Source organism: Salvelinus alpinus, chromosome 11 (genome assembly GCF_045679555.1).
Source record: "Salvelinus alpinus chromosome 11, SLU_Salpinus.1, whole genome shotgun sequence".
In the NCBI taxonomy this organism is placed as follows: domain Eukaryota; kingdom Metazoa; phylum Chordata; class Actinopteri; order Salmoniformes; family Salmonidae; genus Salvelinus; species Salvelinus alpinus.
In genome coordinates, this window is record NC_092096.1 from 67,566,766 (window position 1) to 67,581,658 (window position 14,893).

Consider the following 14,893-nt stretch of genomic DNA (forward strand, 5'->3'; position numbering starts at 1 on the left):
TTAACTCCTCCTCCACATTTACTGGATTGGTTGAACAGCGCAGAAGAGAAACTCCGCCCAAAGTCCCCCCCCCCCCAATTTCGTCAAGACTAGTATATTAGGGGGCTCTAGTTTCAGGTGTTTATTTTACACCCGCTACATTAGGTTAATCTTGCTATGACCTAATAAAATATATATACATCTGGCACAGGAGGTTGGTGTCCCCTTAATTGGGGAGGAAGGGCTCATGGTAATAACTGGAGCGGAACGGTATCAACTACATCCACCACAGTTTCCATGTGTTTGATGCCGTTCCATTCGCTCCGTTCCAGCCATTATTATGAGCCGTTCCTCCCCTCAGCAGCCTCCACTGAAACCTGGCATATTTGTTAAGAAATCTACACATTGTGCTACCTTGCTGTTACCCTTCATACACCATAATTTTAGAATAAATCCCATCAATAAATCAAAAAAAAATACATTCAACTGAGAATACCAAGACAATCAGGTTGTAAAGTTAGGCGCCCAGCAGTTTCACTGGCTGTTGAGGTGGGACGCTAACGTACCACATAACCTCTCTTGGGTAACAGGCCCCGTATTCACAGCAATCTAGAATCAGATTAGCCTTTTAGATCATAAGAACCTGATCCTAGTTCAGCACTACTGTGAAACACTGAATGCAGGACCCTGATATGAAAATAATTAAACAGGAGAAAGGTAAAACACCATAATGCTTTTAAAAACCTGTCAACCTTTTACAGGTCAGTGCAGATGAGAACAAGAGAATGAATCCCATTTCCATATCAACTCACTCTCCCCTAATAGAATGTTCACATTACATCCCAACAAATCAAAAACAAAAAAACACGCACCAAATATCCTAGTCTCTCCAAATTGGGCCAAAACAGACGACGGCGCCACCAAACACCCAAATATTGAGGGAAGACAGACTTGCTGTGTCACCTCCCATTCTTAGCGTCACCTTTAATTAGAAGTACAAAGTATAAACATTGGCCATTGTCCCACTGGAGACATTGCTACAAGGCACAAATATTTCATTAGATAAACACTTAGAAAATGGAACTTGGCAAGGCTCTGCCTCAAAATCTGTCCCAATACAGGCTTTGTGCATGTGCAGCCAACCAGCAGCCTCATCCTGGCATTTGAGCATGGTGCATCTTGTCCCCCTGGAGGCCTTACTGAGCAGTTTTTGAAAATAAAAATATATATAAACTCAGTTTTCTTTTTACCAGTGTGCTAGGCTAAACCCATCCACCTCCGTTTTACCTCACTGAGCAGGCTCCCTTTTAAGACTCATTAAAATGCAGCATGCTTAGTTACTGGTTCTCTCAAATCCCACAGCCCTCTCAGGACTATGAACGTCATGAAAAGCAACTACACCCGGCAGCCATGAAAAGCAACTACACCTGGCAAAGACTGCAGAGAAAGCTTAATTTAGGGAGTAAATGTGTCCGTTTAAATAAAAGGTGAAAAGATGTCTATTTCTGACACCCTTACTAGTCAATATTTCATGACCAGCTGCCTTTAGAGCCTAAAGATACTGGCTCGGTCATATTTTCATACAAAGTTGATGTTGCACTACTGATGCTGAAATCTAGCGCCATGTTGTTTCAGTTAGTTGGATTAAGTACCTCTACTCAAGCCTGGTCTTGGAGGGCCAAAGGGGGGGGGGGGGGGGGGGTGGTACAGGTTGTCTCACTGATTAGTGTCCAGGCTAATTAATAGGGTTCAGAAGACACTTTTCCGGGGTGTTTGAATGTGGGAGAGACATTCTACTGAATGAATCATGCCAGTTAATCAATTGAGACAGTGGGAGTCCTGTGGATGCGGCAATCCCTCTGAACTCTCGATTAGCTCCAACTGGAGTTCACTGCTTTCACGAGAACATTACAGTGAAAAAAGGTTATCCGTTGCCATTTCTACCCCTTACTAAAATACACAACAATCTCAGACTTTACTGAGTTACAGTTCATAATAGGAAATCAGTCAATTTAAATAAATTCCTTAATCTCCTACGGATGTCACATGACTAATAACACAGATATGCATCTGTTGGTCACAGATGTCTTATTTTTTTTAAAGAAGGGGTGTGGATCAGAAAACCAGTCAGTATCTGTTGTGACTATTTGCCTCATGCAGCGCGACACATCTCCTTCGCATAGAGTTGATCAGGCTGTTGATTGTGGAATGTTGTCTCACTCCTCTTCAATGGCTGTGCGAAGTTGATGATATTGGAACACATTGATCCGGAGCATCCCAAACATGCGCAAATGGGTGACATATTTTGTGAGTCTGCAGGGCACAGAAGAACTGTCATTTTCAGCTTCCAGGAATTATGTACAGATTCTTGCGACATGGTGGTGGCGGTGGATGAATGGCACGACAATGGGCATCAGGATATTGTCATGGTCTCTGTGCATTCAAATTGCCATTATAAAATGCAAATGTCTACCATAACCCCAGTATTGGGCAATCTGTTCACAACATTGACATCAGCAAACCGCTCTCCCACGCGACACAATACACGTGGTCTGCCAAATTCTCTAAAACAATGTCGGAGGCGGATTATTTTAGAGAATTGTCTATTCAATTCTCTGGAAACATTCCTGCAGTCAACATGCCACTTGTACGCTCCCTCAAAACATGAGACATCTGTGGCATTGTGTTGTGACAAAACTGCACATTTTAGAGTGGCCTTTTGTCCCCAGCACAAGGTGCACTTACGCAATGACTGTTTAAAATCAGTTTCTTGATATGCCACACGTGTCAGGTGGATGCATTCTCTTGGCAAAGGAGAAATGCTCACTAACAGGAATGTGCACAACGTTTGAGAGAAAATATAAATTGTGCGTATGGAAATTTCTGGGATCTTTTATTTCAGCTCAGGAAACCAACACATTACATGTCGAGTTTATATTTTTGTTCAGTACACACACACACACACACGAGTCTAGGTGGTGATTCAGCTTTAATTTTTCCCTAAGAATAGACTCATTGTGCACATGATGCTTTTTTTTTATGACAAAGAATTCTACCACTGCAGAACTACCAACCACAAAGAAATGTTACTAACATGAGACAATCAAACAAAGGTGGCAAGATTTATTACAGCCAGTGATTCAATGCAATAAAAGCATTTACAGAAATCACATTAGTTCCGACAAATACCTACAGGTTAAGTTCATTAATAAAACTTAATTTAAAAACTAGAGCTGCAACCCAGTGTTTTCCCATTAGCGCCAGCCTTCACCTAGTCAGACGATTATTTTTTTCGACTTCATATTAACGTAGCTACTTTTCGTTTAAAAGTTTAAATTAAGATAGTCCGTCAAGCTAGCATGAGCGATATGCATCTTCTAGCGATCCGTTGATAGGATAGGCGCCTGTCGACGCAAGCGATGACAGGGAAACGCAGTCTGTTCTGCCTCCCGGTACAATTTGTGGGTGTTGTGATTGGTCGCAGTAAAATGTCTTTATACGGTGGGGGAAAAGCATGAGTGAATTTGCACATCCCATGTAATGCAAGTGGTACCGATGAGTCTAAATCCACTTAGCCTAAATTGTTGACACATTTTATTTTATTTCGACACGTTTCATACAGCCAGCCACAGAGTTGTGACGCAATCTATTTGTATGTCCTGAGCTTTGATTCACAACAGCAAGTGTTGACTCATTTTTAAAAAGGTGTCCGATTGAATAGTCTCTCTCTCCTACGCCCCTTTCGCCATTCAAATCCTGCAATGTGGATGGATATATAATATTATAAACTGGGAGGTTCGAGCCTCGAATGCTGATTGGCTGACAGTCTTAAGCGCCTTAAAATTTGCATATGCTACTGGTAGGCTTAGACTTGTTGGCGATTACCTACAAACACAACAAAAAATTTAAACATTTGAAGATGGCGAATCATCAGTGCAGGAACAATAGGTAGTGGAGAGCCTCATTCTGTTCCAAATGTGATCGGTACGGCCCTCACGGGTTCCAGGCGTTAAAACGGGATTCAAAAAAATATTCTATCAAGTATTTCTCTTAGTAGGGAACCAACTAAATGGCTTGAAAATTAACTAAATTTGCCCAAGTGTATCATAAAACATGAACAGAATGCATCCACGATTCATACTTCCTGCAACTTTCTCAAGAGGCAATGAGAAACGTCGACGTCCGCGATGTGCTCGTCTCCGTCTGTGTAGCCGTTAGCGATGACGCTGGTGGAAACAGGCTAACCTTCTCAAAATGTTAACGACAAAGTAGCCTATGCTTACCTGCCAGAATGACAATGATTATTTTAATCAATCTAGTGGGTACTTGCTTTGTAAAACTCTACCATTACATGTGCGCTACAAACACGTCGCTATACAACAACCGCATCTCGCTAAAAGTGTGCACTTGAATTAAAAATGGTAACTACACGCATAAATCTACATTTATCAGATTTTTCCCCAGAGCTCTCCTGTTTTTAACATTGTGGATTATTTTTTATTTGTTTATATATAACAAATATGTTCTAATAGAAAAGTGTAATTTGAGAATGAAAAACTGAAAACTGGGGAACACAGAAGCCTGGGGAAAAACAAACAGAACCCAAATGTGGGAAAAGACCAAGATGGAATCATGCAAAAACTGATTTTATAGAGCCCCTACCTAATGATAATGTATTACATTTAGGCTACATAAAACCATAAATATATAATAAGACCAGGGCTCTAAATAAATAAAAACTTAGAACTGATACTCCCAAAAAAGTGAGGAACACCACAAAGTAAGATTTATTTTTATTGATTGAGATAACTACAATTCATATAGGCCAAATAAAGGCTACTTGTGAAGCATGTGGTGGGCTAGAAACTAATATGTAACCATGTAAAAATATTTGTTTATTATAAAGAGCCAACGACGAATACCCGTTGTTGAGATTACAAAGTCATTTGTGGAATATTAGGTTGCTACATTGTGTAAAAGCACTATTTCCTGTTGAGATTCATGACATAGAAAATTGTACACCGTCTCTTTACAAGTTCTCGCTGTGCCCCCAAATATTTGGATATACTGTTAAGGTTAACAGGTTTAGCTTGTTAGCCAACGGGATAACATGACTGAACAAAGTGTAAACAAATGGTAAACGACGTCGACGCATGAGTAGTTTAAGAACAGCCCACTACATGGTTTATGAATGTAAAAAGCATTCCCAGTGAGCCGCTATAGGAAGTAAAAAAATGTTGCGCTCTGTAATATAGGTCAAATCCTTTGACCTGGTTGAACTAGAAGCAAGCCGTTTTCACTGTAGTAACGGAGCAACCAAGACACTAACGACTCTGCATTTGCTCGTCTCTGGGGCACGCAACACTACAGCGAATCCACATTACAACAATCGTCATCTGGGAGACTTTCCCCCCCCCCATAATCGCATAGCCCCCAAAAAAACTCCTGGTCACAAAGCAAAATATCTAGTTGCATATGCGACCAAAATGGTGGCACTTTAGACCACTGCTTAAGACTGAAAACCCTTTCATTTTAAACATTAATTACATTTTTCAAGATAAATGTGGGCCATTTACACAATTTGTTTTAATAGAATAGATAACTTGAACAGTGACAATTCATATCTTGCAGTAAAAACTGTAAATAAGACTAATCAAGAAGACAGGTTTAATGTTCTCTTAGAAAATAGTTCTGATCATATATGCCTAGAGCCCTAGACGAAACCGAAAAATACAAAAACACACTGAATTCATACATTTAAAACTGTAAATGTCTTGTCTTTCTACACTGTCACAAATTGTTTCTATATGGGAGGTACACGCGATAAAGTTCTCAATAATTTCGTTGTGTATTTCGGATGGAGGGGGATAAAAATGTATCTAACCCTGGGGGACACGCACTCATGGATCGGGGACGCCTGGCTGGCTACTCCTATGTACTTGCGGAAAACCCTGGTAGCGTATGGGCCAGATAATTCCACTACACTAGGCAGTTCAGAGTAAACAGCGGAGCATGCTGTGGGAAAAGGAACCTCACCTTCCACAAGCCTCATTAAATTAAGGATTAAAAAAATGAAATATGAGCAGATAAAGCAAATGCAGATTAAGGCAATTTTCTGTGAACAGAAAGAAAAAAAAACGTAATGGATTTTATATTTTCTGTTTTTCAGCTTGTGAAAAACTGAGTAGCCTAATCAGGTTTCTCTGGTGAGTGCTTTGCAATGACCACTGACTGACATCAGTGAGTGCATTTAGTTAGTGTACAAACGCATTGTACAGAGTTGCAGATATTAGCAGTAGGTTTTTCACTATTAGTTTACACTGTTAAAGTAGTCTACTTGAGCATGTGTGTTAAAGGGATAGTTCAGGATTTTGGCAGTGAGACCTTTTATTTTCTTCCTCAGTCAGATGAACTCGTGGATAACATTTTTCATTTGTCTGTGTGTGCGCAGTTCGAAGGAAGCTGCTAACTAGCGTTAGCGCAATTGCTAACTAGCGAAACTACCTCCAATGTCCTTCATACGGGACGCAGATACATAAAAACGTTGCCCACGAGATCAGACTCTGGGGAAGTCGATAAAAAAGGCCTCATTTGCCTCGACTAAATAAGTTCAGACTTCCATGATCTAAGTATACGATATTTCTGAAAGGACGTTTCTGAACCAACGCTGATGCGAAACAAACATCTGCTGACTAGATAGTCAGCCATGCACAAGCAGCCCCCCTCAGTGTTGCTCAGCTAAATGACACTATTGATCTCTTAGGACTGCAGTTAGCACTTCCTGGAAGGAGCATGCAAATGTACAGGCCGTACTAGACTACGGGGAGAATCATAGTTGTGTGTTGATAAGGTCAGGGTGTTCCAAAGGGCCCTTTTCAGTGTGTGTGTGTGTGTGTGTGTCCTTGAACATTAATGCATAGCACTTCATCACTTACAATGAGCCCTGACATTTCTTTGTTCACGTCACAGGAGTAGCTACTCTACCACCACAAATTGGCTAAGACAACCAAGCTACACACACACACACGACTCTTGCTATTACAGTACTGCAGCCATGCAAAAGTTAACGAAATGGCGCCTTTTGAGAGACAGGACTAAGAAAATACGATACACACGTAAAGTGTTGGTCCCATGTTTCATGAGCTGAATTAAAATTCTAGAAATGCTACATACGAACATAAAGCATATTTCTCTCAAATGCACAAATGTGTTTCCATCCCTGTTCAGGAGCATTTCTCCTTTGCCAAGATAATCCATCCACCTGACAGGTTTGGCATATCAAGACGCTGGTTAAACATGATCATTACACAGGTGCACGCTGTGTTGGGGACAATAAAATACCACTAAAATGTGCAGTTTTGTCACAACACAATGCCACAGATGTCTTAAGTTGAGGGAGCGTACAATTGGCATGCTGACAGCAGGAATGTCCACCAGAGCTGTTGCCAGAGTTCTGAATGTTAATTTCTCCACCATAAGCCCGGTACCATAATGTTTTAGAGAATTTGGCAGTACGTTCAACCGGCCTCACAACGTTAGACCACGTATAACCACGCCAGCCGAGAACCTCCTAATCTGGCTTCACCTACGGGGGGGGGGGGGGGGGGGTCATCTGAGACAAGCCACACGGACAGCTTATAAAACTGAGTATATCCGTCTGTAATAAAGCCCTTTTGTGGGGAAATACTCATTCTGACTAGCTGGGCCTGGCTCCCTAGTGGGTGGGCCTGGGCTACACCCCTGCCAACTCATGTGAAATCCATAGATTAGGGACTGTTGCATTTATATTTTTGTTCAGTATAATAGAAAAAGACCACTACTTTACCCGTAGAAAATATTTCCTTTAAAATGATGTTTTCTGAAGTGGCACCGACTGTACAGGGAAAATAGCTATGAAATGGCCAGCAGTCCCGAGCATGATTGGCTGTTAGAGCATATTGCACTAAGTTTCATAAGACATTCCCAGATGCCATTCAAGTCATACCAATGCTGTCAAACAAATAAAGGAGACAAAAAAAATGTTAAGCCTCACTTATGTAAAGGCCAAACTGTATATATATTTTTTTGTTCCATCTTTCCTAACATAAAACTCCTATTTGCCAAGAGAACAACTTGATGTTGATAACTGGAGAGTTAAAACATTTCTAGGATAATTAAATTGCAGTGAGTTAGAGGCTGGGCTGGGTCTGGAAAGTGTAGGTCCTCTAGTTACATTAAAGTAGAGAATCAGACTTTTGGTGGGGTAGAACTTCTACTTAATTAGCTAAATAATTTTACAAGCTAGAAATACTTTTTTTTTTATTTTTTTTTTTTAAGTAAGACCAAGGAGTTCTACTTTGAGTGTATGATGTAAACATTGATTTAATTTTTTTTAGTTATTGCTACCTGCTTTGATCACTTCATTAGAAGGCAGAGAAGTTCTGTCATGGCTGTAATAAGACACGTCGAAACAGCATCTGCTTCATTTGAAAAAACAGAATCGCCACATGCCATGAGTTGAGGGAGGTCTTCTACCATGACGCAGAGACAGGTCCAAGGACACTGCGGCGCTGGCCTTGGGTAAATGACCTGCACACACTGTGGGGAGGGACACCTTGTGGCCAACATATAGCATGAGCCCCACATACCATCTACACCACAGGACTCAACCTTCACTGCAGAGAGGGAGAAAGAGCTGGGAGGAGGAGAGTAATATTTTTCAGCTGGAACCAACCACTGTAAACTAACCCATTTCTCTTGACAGGGCTGCACACTGACATGGCCTTTGGAAGTTAACTCACTCTCATGCGTTTTAGGGCGTTCTGTCAGCAGTCTTTATTTAGAAAGGCAAAATGCCTGGACTCAATAATACAGCGAGACAACCACTCGTATCCCCTCTTATGTCCCTCACAGTATCTGTTGAAATCATGGAAGGAACATGAGCTATATGAGGAAGGGAATTGCCCAAAAGCAACATCTAGGCTAATAAATGAATAACATTTCTTGGAAACTGTTAGGGACTTGCAGGAATGAGTCAAAAAGAACCAAGCTCAATTTATGTTCCCCGAACATCAACTTAAAAATGGCAAGCAAATTTTAGTTTCTATTTACCAACTACCACCTTGCCAATGAATTATTTTAAACCTAGTTATTATTTATTTTTTTAAACCTTGTCCTAAGCCTGCATTTCCCCCAAACTCAGTCCTCAGGACCCCAAGGGTTGCACATTTTGTATTTTGCCCTAAAACTACACAGCTAATTCAAATTATCAAAGCTCAATGATTAGTTGATTACATGAATCAGCTGTGTAGTGAGTGCTAGGACGAAAAAAAAAAACGTGCAACCCTTGGGGGTCTGAGGACCGAGTTTTGGGAATCTCTGGCTTTTAGTGTGGCAATATTGTTCAGGGAGGAGAGATGAGACTTGAGCTAGCCTACTAGAGGGAAGCACTGAACCACGCCCTCCCCCCCCTCCCTCCAAGACCAGCGAGACACTTGAGTCAGCAGCCTACTAGTAAATATTAACTGGCCACGTTTACAGTTGTTGCCTTGACGATTCGTAATCTATTCATGACCTTCTGACTGATTACTCACTGCAGACTGCCTACTCACTGGAAAACAAAAAAACGCCTGAGACAATGCTGAAGCATCTTGACAGACACTGCTTGTTCAGTACCCAAGGTCAGATAGCATCCCTAGTGCTCACGGTTGTTAACTGAGTGTATAGCTGGTCGAACTATTAAAAAAAGACCGATAAGTAACAGAATCTAACAGAAAATTATAAACCCACTAGATGAAAAGTTGTGTCCGTAAACTACTTTCATTTAGGAGGTGTGGACAAATGGGTTAACAAGATGAGTGAACTAATGGATAAATACAGTAGTAACAAGATTTCAAGACATTGAATTTCAGTAGTAACAAGATTTCAAGACAAAGTCAAGACATTGAACCCAGTTAGATTTATGTGCCATTTCTATTCAAGCATATTCTGATTGGAGGCCACTTAAGATTCATTATAAACTGGGTGGTTCAAGCCCTGAATGCTGATTGGCTGACAGCCGTGATATAACAAAACCTATACCAGGGGTATGACAAATACTGTATTTGTAATGCTCGAATTACGTTGGTAACCAGTTTATAATAACGGTAAGGCGTTGCATCATGCCATATACCACACACCCTCGTGCCTTATATGGATGTTTTAATACAATGAGGCGTCAACACGGAACACACGCCTTACAATAACATGAGGGTGGGATGCATATTGTTATATTTTAATACCATAGCTAGCTATAAAGATTGGATGTTCAACCAACCAGAACCAGCAATTACCTCAATAGCTGGAATATACCTCAATAGGTGTGCGTTTCACGGAGGGGAATGCCACACTGCATGCAGGGAGACGAGAGCTGCCATGACAATTAGTTCATCTTTGCCACCTGCGTTAATTGCTCGAGTAACAAATGTGCTGACCTCGCGCTGCATTACCAATCAATTATCTCCTGCATCGTGTGCTATGGGTGAATATGCACCGTGATTTGTTATCTCGAGTCTGTGCATATAACTAGATACAAGTACTACAATTAAATGTATTGACTGTGAGAGAAGCCAACTCGTGGGTACACATCTTGACATGAACCGCATGACAATCTGTATGCCGGTATAACGTTACTGCATAGCCAGCAATTGACCCGTGGCTAATTAAAACACGCTGCCCGTTTCAAATTGCCTTCTACGTAGTAGAATGTTACCGGTCGTAGAAAAGTACAACCATTTAAACCCAGGTTCCTCAGCCGAACCGTCACTAACTAACTGTATAGCACTGCGTTGCCTATCGAATAAGCCAACCAGGTAACTAAACCCGTGACTGAAGATTGGTTAACTAGACTAACAGTAAGCAGGTTAGCTAGTGTGGCCACGTTGTTATAACGTTATATTGTCTACGGCAGCTAACGTTACCTATTTAGTTAGCTGGCTATATCCACTTAGTTGGAATACATTAGTTCACTTTCTAATGTTAGTCGGCTACAATGGACTAGCTACCTGGACCAGTACAAAACATTGACTAACAAAAAAGGGCAAAAGCATCATGCATGTGCAAATTGTAGCCGGCTAACGTTAGAAAGTGAACCAATACATACTGTGGTACCACGCTGTGATGTCCCTGCAAAGGTTGGCTCGTGACCACCAAACCAACTAGCTAGCAAGCTATAGCATTTGAAAGCGCATGCCATTTTCTTTAGTTGTTTTTACGGTTTGGCTTCTTCGTTGGATACAGTAAAATATTATTTACAGTTCTTACCTTGGGTAATAAATACAGTTTACAACAATTTGTATAATTGACGAAAGTCCATGCAACTAAATGACCGATCCTTCTCCAAAGTTTGCGACGTCGAGAATGGTTGGACAGTGGCGGGAACGTAACTACCCTAAATAAAGCGACAAGATAGGCAGCCAATAGCAGCGTTATCCTACTTGGAATTTTAGGATATGGAATATTCCACTTGTCAACCAGCCCAAATAGAAGGGAGGCACATTTTAATTTGCATCAGGTGCACAGACCATGGGTCATCCAGGTCTAGGTTTCAGACATTAAGAAGAAAAACTAGCTAAACATGTTTTGTTTTGTTCATGAATCAAAATGAAGACCCTGCAGCCTAGTGCAATGCATTGTTTATTTTGCCATCATGTTTTTTTTTTTTACAATTTGGAGTTCCTCCATTTTGACTAATTGAAGGGGCAATCTGTTGTAGCAAACAACAAAGCCCATTTCCACCACTATTTTGGTTAACAGCTGAGGAATGGCCCAGGATTACCAGTCTCAAATTCTTAGACAGATCAAGGATACAAAGACTGACCCTCCATGATAATATTATAGTTTTAACCATGTTGATGTTAGTGTTTGTTTACAAACAATAGTAAAAAAACGTATTTTAATTCATTTAAAAGTTCAAATTGATGTATGAATCTCAGATTGCCCATTTAAAGCAGGGTGCAGGTGAAAGGATTGGGGTACTTTTAATTATGCTTTTAAATGGATAGAGAGCCCTTAAAAGTCCCACCACTGCGTCTCTGATTTACAGCCTTTTTTTTGGAAGACATCACAGGACGATGGTGGCACCTTTAATTGTGGAGGACCGCTTCGTTGTAATGGCTGGAGTGGAATGATTATGAAATACATCAAAACACATGGTTTCCATGTGTTTGATGCCATTCCATTCTCTCCGTTCCAACCAGAATTATAAGCGAACCTCCCCTCAGCAGCTTCCTTTGCTAGACATCCACCTGAATGTGGGTCTTCGTGTTGCATAGGCTATTCTCAGGTAGTCTGGGTTTAAAATGCAAATCAGACGTGAATTCGCAAGCAAAATGTTTCACACATTAGACCTACATCATCGATTCTTCAATTAATTCCAGGGCCTGTTTAAAAATAGCCAATCCAATCGTATTGGCAAACGAGTGAGTGCATAAATTACATGTGTTTAGTTGTATTTATCAATTAGTGTATTTAGAGATGAATGCACCAAGTTTTAAATCGATAAAGCAGCCAAGGTTACCATCAATCCGTAGTTGATCCCCCCCCAAAAAACTATGGCACTTTTTTTTGTCGTGCAGTTTAGACCATAACCTATCTCAGTTAAGTAGGATAGGGTCTGGGATTGCGACCCTAATCATGTAAACTGGTAATAAGCTAAATAACCATCCATGTGCAGAGACCGGCTTACTTATCAGTAAATGTGTCACTCCCATTGCATAGAAAAGAAGACTACAGAATATATAACCAGTTTAACCAATACTATTGAAGACAACGCGCTGCCTATAGCCTATCAAATGCATATTGTAGTATTCACACTCGTGGCTTGGTTACCAAGAAGACATGCGAAACCCAAAGATTCGCGTTCACCTGACACGCAGAATGTAGCTTGACATGGGTAGCAAAGAATCTAGGCGCAGATGGATTGATCTAGTCGAGACATTCATATTTATACACCGCAATTCTACACAATTCATCCCTGGAAAAAAATACACTACAACAAAAATGTAATTGGAACATTTGCCTATGGTCCTCATGCGATGAGAGTGCAGGCTACGATATCAAACAATAGCCTACAAATCATATTGTTATAAAACTTGGAAGTCACAAAATATCGATTTCACATAGGCTAATAATGAATAAATGTCTTACCGTTTCTAGAAATGAAAGTTACGGACGTCCTTAGCCAAACAATCTCTTTAAAAATAGAGAATGATGAAGACACTTGCAAATAGGCTATAAAAAGATTAATTCGGCCTTTCTCTTAGTTCAAACTTGGAAACAGAAAATCAACACATAAACAAGATAAAATGATTAAATTAAATATTTATTTAACCAAAATACAGAAATGAGTCCCTTTCAGCCAATGGATTAAATAAAATCAAAATAACTGAAGAAATAAAATGAATCAAATAATTAAAAAAGCTGGCTTCTGCCTGTCTTGCTCTTTACAGGTTCACCACACAAATACGCGACATCACTAAGTGAAAACCAATGTAAGGAGGAGGTTGTCTTTAAAAGGAAGATAGTCCTGTCAGCAAATATATAGGGCCGTATCACAGCAACGCTATACCTCTCCGCTCTCGCTGTTTCATCCATTCAACCTACACACACGAGCACGCATGCACGCGGAAGTATACCCGGAGTAGCTCCGTCCACCGTGATGCATCGAGGTGCCTGAATGTAATTGGCTATAACGCGTCCTCATCGGGTTTCTATTGGTTCTATTTGATGCCATTCAAAAATATCGTTTTTTTTTCCTTAATATGGAATTTGATGTCTAACAATACTGACTTGCCACATAATATCTGGCACGCAGGAATGAAAAAAATGTCTTGCTTGATAATTAATTTGTCGTGGATTGAACAGAAAAAATATGCTTTAGAATCTTGCCATTTTATAGGTTACAGTAAGATCCCTTTACCTATTGAAAGAGTCGATCATGTAAGGAGACATTTCCAACACGTGGGAACGTATTTTCAATTGAATGAAGTAGGCTATAAACTAAAGCCCCGCTCAACTTTTCGTTATTCTTTGAGGCATCTAAACTGTTGAGTTTACTTCACAGCTTTTCAAGTTAATATAGCCTAGTCTACTCCGTGTGCCATAGGTCTACGATATTAAAATGCTATATCCTACAGATCTTTACTGCACATTATAAAAGCCAATATGTTGCACCAACGCAAAATAGTGTGTGGATTAAGAGGCATTGCTGTCGTATTTCCATGCACACCGCACGAAGAAATCCAGAAATCGGAATTCAGCCCACAGCTTTCAGCACCAAGGACAGCGAACCAGCGTTCTGACAGAGAGCACGAGGTTTTCCTCTGCGCTTTGTACTTACTAAGCGCGTGTAGACATTTCGCCTACTGCTTTCCCCACAGCGTTTTAGCTATGTTATTCATAACAAGGTGTACGTAGGCATAAGCATTGCCCAAGTACAAGTAGATGTCACGTTTTCAAAATATCTACATGTTGAATAGTGGATAGACCTACATTGTGCATCTTCAAAAATGGTATGGATAACTATACTGTGTGTGTAAACCTACATAACCTATAATAGGTTATTGCCCCCAAACAACAGGTCCAAGGCCTGTTTTGTTATTTATCTGTGCAATGGTTAAAGTCAGGGCTAAGGGCGTGAAACATGATCCTAGATCAGCTATGAAAGACAGAATATATAGCACTACTAAGAGTCTTTTTTAGGGATGGGCAATTCCAACACAGAATGATAATGACTCAGATTTTTCCACTTTAAAATGTATTCCAATCAAAAAACAGTGATTGCAAAGTTAAAACATACCATACAACTCTATCCACCCAGACGACTTTTAAAGGCCCAGTGCAATCCAAAACATGATTTACCTGTGTTTCATATACATTTCCACACTATGAGGTTGGA

General features: G+C 40.4%; 1 protein-coding gene across 8 annotated transcripts in view; it reads right to left on the reverse strand.

Annotated features, from left to right (window-relative positions):
* The window catches only part of elavl2 (ELAV like neuron-specific RNA binding protein 2), a 53,313-nt gene extending 39,718 nt beyond the window's left edge, over positions 1-13,595 (reverse strand). For 3 of the 8 annotated variants that reach the window (XM_071334059.1, XM_071334053.1, XM_071334055.1), the window contains exon 1: positions 13,144-13,595. The gene's annotated coding sequence lies outside the window, so the exon portion shown is untranslated. Of the gene's footprint in view, positions 1-11,259; positions 11,450-13,143 lie in introns of those variants that run through there. The other 5 variants (XM_071334057.1, XM_071334051.1, XM_071334054.1 and 2 more) reach the window with 3 other exon arrangements.
* Positions 13,596-14,893: the final 1,298 nt, after the last annotated feature.